Source organism: Coregonus clupeaformis, chromosome 37 (assembly GCF_020615455.1).
Source record: "Coregonus clupeaformis isolate EN_2021a chromosome 37, ASM2061545v1, whole genome shotgun sequence".
NCBI classification, from domain to species: domain Eukaryota; kingdom Metazoa; phylum Chordata; class Actinopteri; order Salmoniformes; family Salmonidae; genus Coregonus; species Coregonus clupeaformis.
The window spans coordinates 16,826,935-16,837,936 of record NC_059228.1 but is presented as its reverse complement, the minus strand read 5'-3'; the positions used below and the strand labels follow the sequence as shown (position 1 = coordinate 16,837,936).

Genomic DNA, 11,002 nt, shown 5'->3' with positions numbered 1-11,002 from the left:
AAAATCTGTCGATGTGCCCTTAAGCAAGTCACTTAACCCTAATTGCTTGTGTAAGTCGCTCTGGATAAGAGCGTCTGCTAAATGACTAAAATGTAAAAAAATAAAAAATAATGATACACTGTAGCCTGGTTTTATAGACTAGAGGTAACATAGTAAATGTAAATCCAGGACACTCAAATTAGTATGATATGTTACATTTGGTATGGTTACTTAAGGCAAAAACGAAAGTAGGTTGGGTGGGTGTTTGGTTGGTTGGGTAGGCATATAACACCAATGTCTTTGGTTGGTTGGGTAGGCATATAACACCAATGTCTTTGGTTGGTTGGGTAGGCATATAACACCAATGTCTTTGGTTGGTTGGGTAGGCATATAACACCAATGTCTAGTAACCCAAAGGCTGGGAGTTCAAATCTCATCACGGACCATTTTAGCTAATTAGCAACTTTTCAACTACTTAGCATGTTAGCTAACATTAACCATAAACAGTACCGGCACCCAAAATGAGTACCGGCCCCAATTTCAGTCCAAGTCAAGCAGTTCCGATTATCAATATTGACAATGTATGTACAGCCACTTAAACTTGTGTATTTCTGTGTATAGTTTAGTCGGATAGTTCCCCCTTAGCCATGTTTTTAATACAGGCAGCATTACTAAAACATAAGCCAATAAACGCTCTGGTGAAGGCATGTCTATGCTCTGCAGCCATGGATGATACCACCACAAGTTCAGGAACAAGCCTGCATTAAATGAACACCTGCCCTCTTAGGAGTGACTGGCCGACTGTTACTCCTCCGTGGCGGCTGAGTTACGACGAACAGCTCCAGCTGAAACAGAAGCACCAGAAAAGGATCCTACTACAGCTCTCAGCTCAGCTCTTATGGGGAGATTCGAACCAACATAAGGCCTTGACACCATCTCCGTCCCCACCCAGGAGGACCAGCTTCTCTCTGCTGCCTATCTTATCATCACCTGTCAGGGAAGGCTACCGCAAAACAAGTCTTCACTTCTCAGTCAACCGTGGGATGGATGGCAACCCTAAGATGGTGGGATTCTACGTGGCCACGGGCAAGGCGGGCAACATCGTATGTGTGAATGGGGACCACCTCCTCAACATGCCAGAGACACAAGCTTGTGGCCAGGTGCTCCCAGGACTTCCTCCACCTCACCCCTGGAGCCCTGTCTGCTGTTCCATAACGGAGGCCACTGGAGGGAGGTAGGATAGGATAGGACAGCCTTTCTCAACCAACTTCACAGGGCCCACCAGTCATTCCATATATTTGATGTATCCTAACACCAGCACAACTGATTCAAATCAAATGAACACTGGTGACGTTCCTGCCTGATCTCACAACGCTTCGATAGATGTTTAACATATCAGCTAACTACATCATATGATATAGCAATCTGATGACCGACTGTGCAGTCAATGATGTGGCACACAACCATTGGTTGATGCAATGCAACCGCTGTGTTCAAGAGCATCAAAGCTGTGATGGCCGTGTTCGACATTGCAGCCGACTTTGTAGGCGAGTCAAGACTGCTTGATCTACAAATCACCTTGCATCATAAATAACAACCCAATATTATTTGTAGATCAGTCAGTCAGTCAGTCACAATTTACCCATGATACATCACGGTTTTGATGCTCTCGAACACAGCCATAGTCTGCAATGTAGTCAGGCAGGAATGCCACAATTGGTTGAGTTCCTGCCTGACTATATGAGCAGGCCTTGCATTGCATCAACAAATGGTTGCACACTACGTCATCGGCTGTGCAGTCGGGCATCAGATAGCTATGTCATGTGATATGGTTAGATGATATGTTAAATACCTATCCAGACGTTGTAAGATCTGGCATGCGTAACGTAGTCGGGCAGGAACTCAACTCAACTGTGTCCAAGGGGTTTCCACTAGATATCACAGCCACAAAGTCAAAATTGGCTATATCGTAAAAATGTGCTTTTTGGTCTTAAGTTAGGGCTAGGTTAGGGTTAGATTAAAAATAATATTTGAATAAGAGAAATTGTAGAAATAGGCATGGTTTATGACTTTGTGACTGTGGTAACTACTGACAACAGTGTTCAAGGCCCATAAGTCCTCCCTGGTGGAGTACTTCACCAAGGGGCCTGGTGCCATCTGCCAGCTAGACTCCCTGTACTTCCAGGAGAGTTCCATGACCCCCTGCAGCCATGAGGAATCCCCCTACCAGCTGCTGCATGTCCTGCCACACATACACCAGGAGATGATGAATACAATACAATGCAATACTATACACAATACATTAACATACACAGTGTAAAAAAGGCTACGGTAAGAGAATGGTATAGTTTCATTTGGTGACTTTTTACCTTAAAGGGATAGTTCACCCAAATTACAAAATGATATATATAAGCAGTCTATGAAGGTATGACAGCAATACACGCTTTGGTTTTATTTACCTGGCCACTGTTTCCAAATGCAAACTTTTTAGCTTTTGTGGCACAAATCCAATGCAAGTCAATGGTACCGATATTCACATTTTTCACACTTCATGTCCAAATCATCTGTAAGTAACTTCACAGAGCTACACAATCCATTTTATACACTTTATGATGATTTGGACATGAAGGCCGAAAAATGCTAATATCAATACCATTGACTTCCATTGGATTGGAAATTAGTATTTGGAAACAGTAGCCAGGTAAACAAAACCAAATCATGGATCGCTGTCATACCTTGTCCATAGACTGCTTACAGGTTAAGGAAACAATACATAATTTAGTAGTTTGGGTAAACTATCCCTTTAAGTTGCCCTTATATACCTATGAAAATTCACAGTAATAACTGTAGAACAACATTGTTTTAACATGTAGTTACATAGTAATTGCTTTGTAACTACATGGGGATAGTTTAGCAATGTAGGTTATTGTGGAATCAATTTATCATACACCAAGTTCTGCATCTAATCAGACACCTTCTTCCAGGTGAAACAAGGGGCACACTCCTTGACGTGTTCTGTGGAACGAGGGCCATTGGACAAGGTCATCGGGATAGAACTCATCCAGCAGTCCGTGGTGGACGCCAGGCACAACGCAGCCCTCAACCAGATCCAGAACTGTGAGTTCCTCCCGGGGAAAGCAGAGGTGGTCCTTCCAGGGCTCATGGAGGTCCTGGGCTATTCCTCAGACAGCAGCCCCCTCACAACTGTGGTGAACCCTGCCCTGCCCGGGCCGGGCCTCATTATCGTGTGATCCGGGCTCTAAGCAATCCCTCATCTATCCGCAGGCTGCTCTATATCTCCTGTAAACCCGAAGGAGAGGCCATGAGGAACTTCAGGGAGCTGTGCTGCAGAAGCTGACAGGGGAGCAGGGGCGGTGTGTTCATTAGGGCGATATGGGCGACGCACTGCCAAACGGGAAAAGGAAGGGATTTTTTTTCTAATCAATTATATCACGGCAACAGTAGTTATCAGTGTTCTAATCTAGACGTCTGATCTGCCACTAAATGTCCAATCAGGCTAAAGTCGTGCTTCAAATGTCCCCGCCGTTTTGGGGCGATTTCAGTCAGGTTGAAAATCGCCCAGAAGTCTCTCATAGCCTCTAATGTAAAATCAATTTTTTTAAAATATCAGAGCTTTCAATACAATCTCTATGGGTTTCTGAGGGCTTGCACTTTACGCGCAGTTCGTCATACGTAACATAACCATGAACGTAACTAAGAAAAGAGCGGGTAGCCTCATCAATCAATTCACTACTACTGTCAAAATGGCTAGCCTTCAGTGCAACTCGATTGTCTCTTTGAAAGAAGTTCCTTTTTGTCGGCGAACAAATCAAGATAAATTGGCAACGAAACAATTAGGACCTCCCAGACCAAATTTAATAATTCAACAGGTTTCTACTAAGCAGAGTCGTGAACACTGTCTACGAGAATCGAGACGACCTCATAGAATGTTTTGAAGCCATTCGGACGGGTTCATTGGGTTCATTTGACCAGCCCACCGTGAGAGAGGCATCTGGCTACGTGAGGATGCTACATGATGAAGATTTAATTTTTTTCCTGCGGCTTTTTCACAAAATCATGCCCCACGTCGACATTCTGTACCAGAAGCTACAGAAGAAGGACATCGATGCTGTCTTTATCAAACGTGCCCTCGACAGCTTCACAAGCAGTGTGCAGGCCATAAGGTAAGATTAAACAATATCATTCGATCTTTCTCAAAGCAGAGCTTTATTTGAAAATGTATGCATGAAAGGAGACTGCATTTGTGTTTGAAATTACATTATTCTCATTATATATGGCCAGTGGTGTAATCTAGCTTATTTTATATACTATGTGTACTGTAGCAGTGGTGCTCATAAGGTATGAACACATTCTAAAGTTGACTAAAAAGAGGAATACAAAAATAAAAAATCATCTTTTGGAAATTGATCTTAATGACTTAATTAAAAAAGTTGGAAAATCCAACCTTTAAGGACACCAATTTTCTTTTCTTTTTTATTCCTCTTTTTAGTCAACTTTAGCATGGGATCATAAGCTTATGAGCACCACTGTATACTGTGCTGAACATCCAGGCTATGTGAGACACAAAGGCTAACTTAAACACTAAAGACTTTATGCATCCCTGCCCATTTTAAGTGGAACTGAAGTATTTGTACTATACATGGATACATTGCATATACCTGTGCATCACATAGACAACAATACTGTACAAAGCCAACAAACACATTGGTCTGTTTGCCTTCAGGGACTCCTCTCAACAGCAGCTGCAAGAAGCAACAGGAGCCAAAAGACCCAGAACAGCTTTGAGAGAAGAGGAGAAGCAGAGGCTGTCTGAAGAGGTCTGCAACACCATCCTGGATCACACCAAAGAAAGGTTCTCTTTCTCTGGCCACCTTGTGAGTGCTACCTTACTGCAAGCAGACATGTTTGAAAGGTACTGCCATTCATTTCCTGATGAGGCTCTGAATGCCACTGTGAATGCATACCCCATGATGAGCAAGGCAAAGCTCAAGACAGAACTATCTCTGATCTATGAGAATCCTGGAATTCAAGGGTTGCTGTGGTGCACTGGCACTGTACCAGGTTCTCATGAGCTACAACCTCCAGGAGACGTTCTCTGAGACTGTGACTCTGTTGAACATCCTCATAACTACTCCCATGACAACAGCTGAAGCTGAGAGATGTTTCTCAACTTTGACACGAGTTAAGACATTCCTGCGAAATTCAATGGGCCAGGAACGTCTGAATGCACTGGCCATGCTTTCCATGGAGAGGGAACTAGTCCTCAGCATGCCTGATTTCAATGAGAAAGTCATTGAACGCTTTGCTGTATTGAAACAGAGAAGAGAACAGTTTCAGTACAAGTAATGTAGCCTCTCTCTCTCTTTGTCCCTCCCTGTCTGTCTCTTTAACACACACACGCCCAAATCAGTTCACAGTTGATGTTGTTTAAAATAGTTATTTTTCATTTAAAAAAAGTAAAAAAATATAATAATCTGTTCATGTTCATTTTTACAAATCTATACAATTGGCCAGAATATGGTTGTTCATATTTACAAATCTATACAATTGGCCAGAATATGGTTGTTCATTTTTACAAAGCCATACAGATAGCTGTGTTTACCTTTTCTAGAAATTACTTTCAAATTCTGTTTTCAGGCAAAATGTCTATCACTGTTCATTTTCACAAATCTATACAAGAGGGCAGAATATGGAAGTCTATAAAAATGTCTTATTACCAATAACTTGCATCAATGTTTTCAGTAGCCTCTATCAAAAGCTCCTGCTTGCTTGTTGTGAATTATGCTCAGGTGCACATATTTCCAATTCAACCATGAGGCAAAAAATGTGGTAAAAGCTCTTGTTGATCCTGCAATCTGAACAAATACCAAGATGCTGTATTTTCAGCTGATATTTCATTTGTTTATGGAAATGCATATTGTTTATGCAGTGTTGAGGAATGTGAAAGAACACCCTTGATTATTTTTACTGTGATAACTTATTTTGATTTTGTAAGCCAACACTTTTGAGATCAGTCAATAAATGCTTCTGGTATTGACTTATATGCTGCCCCTGTCTTCATGTTGTTGCTGGACATATCTTTTTAAAAATGTGTGTAGGTCACCTAAATCATCAGAAAAATTGCCCCCCCTGAGAATTTTTTCAGGAGCCGCCACTGCAGGGGAGGCGTTCAGGCCGACTGTAGCTGTGCATGTGGATATGTTCCCTCACACACCACACTGCAAACTGTTGCTGGTCTTTGAAGGATAGTTCATTACCACCACTACAAGTTACACTACAACTGAAGCAAGCACACACATTTTCTTTAGAAAATGTACCTTTTCTAACTCTTATACTTTGTGAATGTTGTCCTCTGGATTGTGTGATGACTACAGAGATAAAATAGTCAAATCAGTGGAAATTCAATTCCAAAATCCTCTCAAAAAGGAAAGTGATCATTACTTAAAAATACAAACGCTGAGAGCTTTTCAATGTCATGTAGAATATTTAAATCAAAATTGTACGTTATTCAGAGGCAGATACTGCATTGTGAGGGGTTGTGTCTCTATATTCTACAGCAGGATTGAATCAAAACATTTTCTGCCTTGTGAATGGATCAAAAGTAGGAAATGGGTGGAGAGCAGGGGGAAGTGTGTTTGGAGTCGCTTGCTCACAAAACGCTGGAGTAGATTCTCCGCTATCTTCCCCTCTTCTGTGTTTGAATGAGGCACATGCTGTACTCCATCTGTTATGTCATGTAACACGCCTGAACTGCGTAGGCGTAAACTCCATATATGTACACTAGGTGGTGCTATAGTGTCAACTATAAACTTCCACTGTGTAGTCTTGAGTTAACCGTTTTACGTTATTGCTGACATAAAAGACAGGAGGAACCCTTAAACTGAATCACCGTTAGGGTGAAATCTACAGGATTTGATCAGTTCTCCCTTCTAAAAACCCATGGTTTGTATAAAAAAACTAAGAACAAAATACATTATGGACATACTCTGTGGCCAGTTAATTAGGTTCACCCATCTAGTACCGGGTTGGACTCCCCTTTGCCTCCAGAACAGCCTGAATTCTTCTTGGCATGGATTCTACAAGGTGTCGGAAACGTTCCACAGGGATGTTGGTCCATGCTGATGCGATGACATCACATAGTTGCTGCAGATTGGACGGCGGTACATTCATGCTGCGAACAGCCCGTTCCATCTCATCCCAAATATACTCTATTGAGTTTGGTCAGCAACAATGTTCAGATACACTGTGGCCTTCAATCGTTGCTCAATTGGCATGAAGGGACCTAACCTGTCCCCTCACCAGTACACTACCGCCACCAGCCTGTACTGTTGACACCAGGCAGGCTGGGTCCATGGACTCATGCTGCTCATGCCAAATCCTGACTGCCATCACCATGACACAACAGGAACTGGGATTTGTCGGATCAGGCAATGTTTTTCCTCTCCTCAAGTACAACTTATAAAGTTTAGCATACATACATGTGTCACAAATAATCTCAAAGCATTTCTCATACTCTATCAATGATGTATAAACATACATAGTGGGAATTCTCCCTACAGTGGGAATGGTTATCTCACTCTTTATACACCATTTATAGAATATGGCATATGCATATAGATACTTTTTTGGTCAAAGCAGCTGTTAAATGGTTAATTCTGTGGACTCCTAGGAGGCTTAGGTTTATGACTAGAGTGGAATTTAAATAAAATAGAATCACAAGTCAGGTGTATTCATTATGCTTTAAAAGTTGAATCCACATTCAAAACTTGGTTTGAAGTACTAAAAGGACAAAACAAGATACTTGAGGCAAAGGGCATTTCAATATAGCCTTTTCTCATGTTTTATGACTTACAATCAACACTGTCCAGGACATAGCTTAGTTGAAAATGTGTACAAAAAAGCAGACCTCGTTAGATGTCTTTTCAATGACACAACTAAGCATTTCAGACTTCAAATAAGTAGGTGCACCTTGCTCCACTGACACTAGCTATTGTGAGGCTCTAGAAAAATTAATAAGGATAGGGGGAAAAAAGTCTAGACTATGTTGACAAATGTTATTTCGCTAACAAATATATTATATGTATAATATTGTAATTCAAATCAAATCAAATTTTATTTGTCACATGCGCCGGTGTAGACCTTACAGTGAAATGCTTACTTACAAGCCCTTAACCAACAATGCAGTGTTAAGTAAAAAATAACAAATAATTAAAGAGTAGCAGTAAAATAACAGTAGCGAGGCTATATACAGGGGGTACCGGTACAGAGTCAATGTGCGGGGGCACAGGTTAGTCGAGGTAATTGAGGTAATATGTACATGTAGGTAGAGTTAAAGTGACTGCATAGATAATAAACAGAGAGTAGCAGCAGTGTAAAAGAGGTGTGGGGGGGGGGGGAATGCAAATAGTCCGGGTAGCCATTTGATTAGCTGTTCAGGAGTCATGGCTTGGGAGTAGAATCAGTTAAGAAGCCTTTTGGACCTAGAACAGTCTATGACTAGGGTGGCTAGAGTCTTTGACAATTTTGAGGGCCTTCCTCTGACACCGCCTGGTATAGAGGTCCTGGATGGCAGGAAGCTTGGCCCCAGTGATGTACTTAATTCACATGAACATTCAAGTATCAATTTAGTTAAACATATTTTTCAAAAAGTGATTAGCTCAATTGATAACGACAGAGTCACATATTACTTCCCAAGCAAAGTCAATTTTTGCTTTGCTTTGACTCCTCGACTTTAGAAGGTCGTAGCTCAGCCTCAGAATGTCACCATAGAGACAAACCAAATATATCCCCACGTGCATCAGAATCCCGCCTTTCTCGTAAAAGTTACAGCTTGTTTCTAGCCTAAAGCATTGCAGAGTGTTGTTTAGGATACATTTTTTTCCCATTCAAAATCTGAAACTAAAAAGGGTATGGTTTTTGCCCTTTTCTTTAACAAGGGGTATGGCATACCCCCACATACCGCCTCAGTTCGAGCCCTGGTTTTAAGGTACTGGTTCACTGTAGTTCACTGACAGTCTAGTTCACTGACTTATTGCACTCAATGTGCAAACAATGTTTCAAATATACAGCAGGAAAAAAAACTGTTTGAGCTAGCGAGGTTACACTCTATGTGTTGTAATGTGTTGCAACAATTGTCCCTTGGCTTGCCTAACAACGGGGTGTTATTTCTCTCCCCACAAGAGGTCAGAGGGGTGATGTCACGCCAGACCTAGACCACAGGACCTGCTGACCAGTAGGCCTAGTCACAGACTGGCCACTAAGCCAGGAGATACAGTGGGGAGAACAAGTATTTGATACACTGCCGATTTTGCAGGTTTTCCTACTTACAAAGCATGTAGAGGTCTGTAATTTTTATCATAGGTACACTTCAACTGTGAGAGACGGAATCTAAAACAAAAATCCAGAAAATCACATTGTATAATTTTTAAGTAATTAATTTGCATTCTATTGCATGACATAAGTATTTGATACATCAGAAAAGCAGAACTTAATATTTGGTACAGAAACCTTTGTTTGCAATTACAGAGATCATACGTTTCCTGTAGGTCTTGACCAGGTTTGCACAAACTGCAGCAGGGATTTTGGCCCACTCCTCCATACAGACCTTCTCCAGATCCTTCAGGTTTCGGGGCTGTCGCTGGGCAATATGGACTTTCAGCTCCCTCCAAAGATTTTCTATTGGGTTCAGGTCTGGAGACTGGCTAGGCCACTCCAGGACCTTGAGATGCTTCTTACGGAGCCACTCCTTAGTTGCCCTGGCTGTGTGTTTCGGGTCGTTGTCATGCTGGAAGACCCAGCCACGACTCATCTTCAATGCTCTTACTGAGGGAAGGAGGTTGTTGGCCAAGATCTCGCGATACATGGCCCCATCCATCCTCCCCTCAATACGGTGCAGTCGTCCTGTCCCCTTTGCAGAAAAGCATCCCCAAAGAATGATGTTTCCACCTCCATGCTTCACGGTTGAGATGGTGTTCTTGGGGTTGTACTCATCCTTCTTCTTCCTCCAAACACGGCAAGTGGAGTTTAGACCAAAAAGCTATTTTTGTCTCATCAGACCACATGACCTTCTCCCATTCCTCCTCTGGATCATCCAGATGGTCATTGGCAAACTTCAGACAGGCCTGGACATGCGCTGGCTTGAGCAGGGGGACCTTGCGTGCGCTGCAGGATTTTAATCCATGACGGCATAGTGTGTTACTAATGGTTTTCTTTGAGACTGTGGTCCCAGCTCTCTTCAGGTCATTGACCAGGTCCTGCCGTGTAGTTCTGGGCTGATCCCTCACCTTCCTCATGATCATTGATGCCCCACGAGGTGAGATCTTGCATGGAGCCCCAGACCGAGGGTGATTGACCGTCATCTTGAACTTCTTCCATTTTCTAATAATTGCGCCAGCAGTTGTTGCCTTCTCACCAAGCTGCTTGCTTATTGTCCTATAGACCATCCCAGCCTTGTGCAGGTCTACAATTGTATCCCTGATGTCCTTACACAGCTCTCTGGTCTTGGCCATTGTGGAGAGGTTGGAGTCTGTTTGATTGAGTGTGTGGACAGGTGTCTTTTATATAGGTAACGAGTTCAAACAGGTGCAGTTAATACAGGTAATGAGTGGAGAACAGGAGGGCTTCTTAAAGAAAAACTAACAGGTCTGTGAGAGCCGGAATTATTACTGGTTGGTAGGTGATCAAATACTTATGTCATGCAATAAAATGCAAATTAATTACTTAAAAATCATACAATGTGATTTTCTAGATTTTTGTTTTAGATTCCGTCTCTCACAGTTGAAGTGTACCTATGATAAAAATTACAGACCTCTACATGCTTTGTAAGTAGGAAAACCTGCAAAATCGGCAGTGTATCAAATACTTGTTCTCCCCACTGTACGTAACCTGGTCCCAGATCTTGTGACAATGACCATATTAGTTGGCAAACCAGCATTTGAGTTGCCAAGACAGCACAAACTGATCTGGGACCAGGCTAGTAGAATAGTGCCAGGTTGGCTAGACA

General features: G+C 42.2%; 1 pseudogene; it reads left to right on the top strand.

Annotated features, from left to right (window-relative positions):
- Nucleotides 1–511: 511 nt before the first annotated feature.
- On the top strand, nt 512–7,005 carry LOC121553247 (annotated as a pseudogene).
- Nucleotides 7,006–11,002: the final 3,997 nt, after the last annotated feature.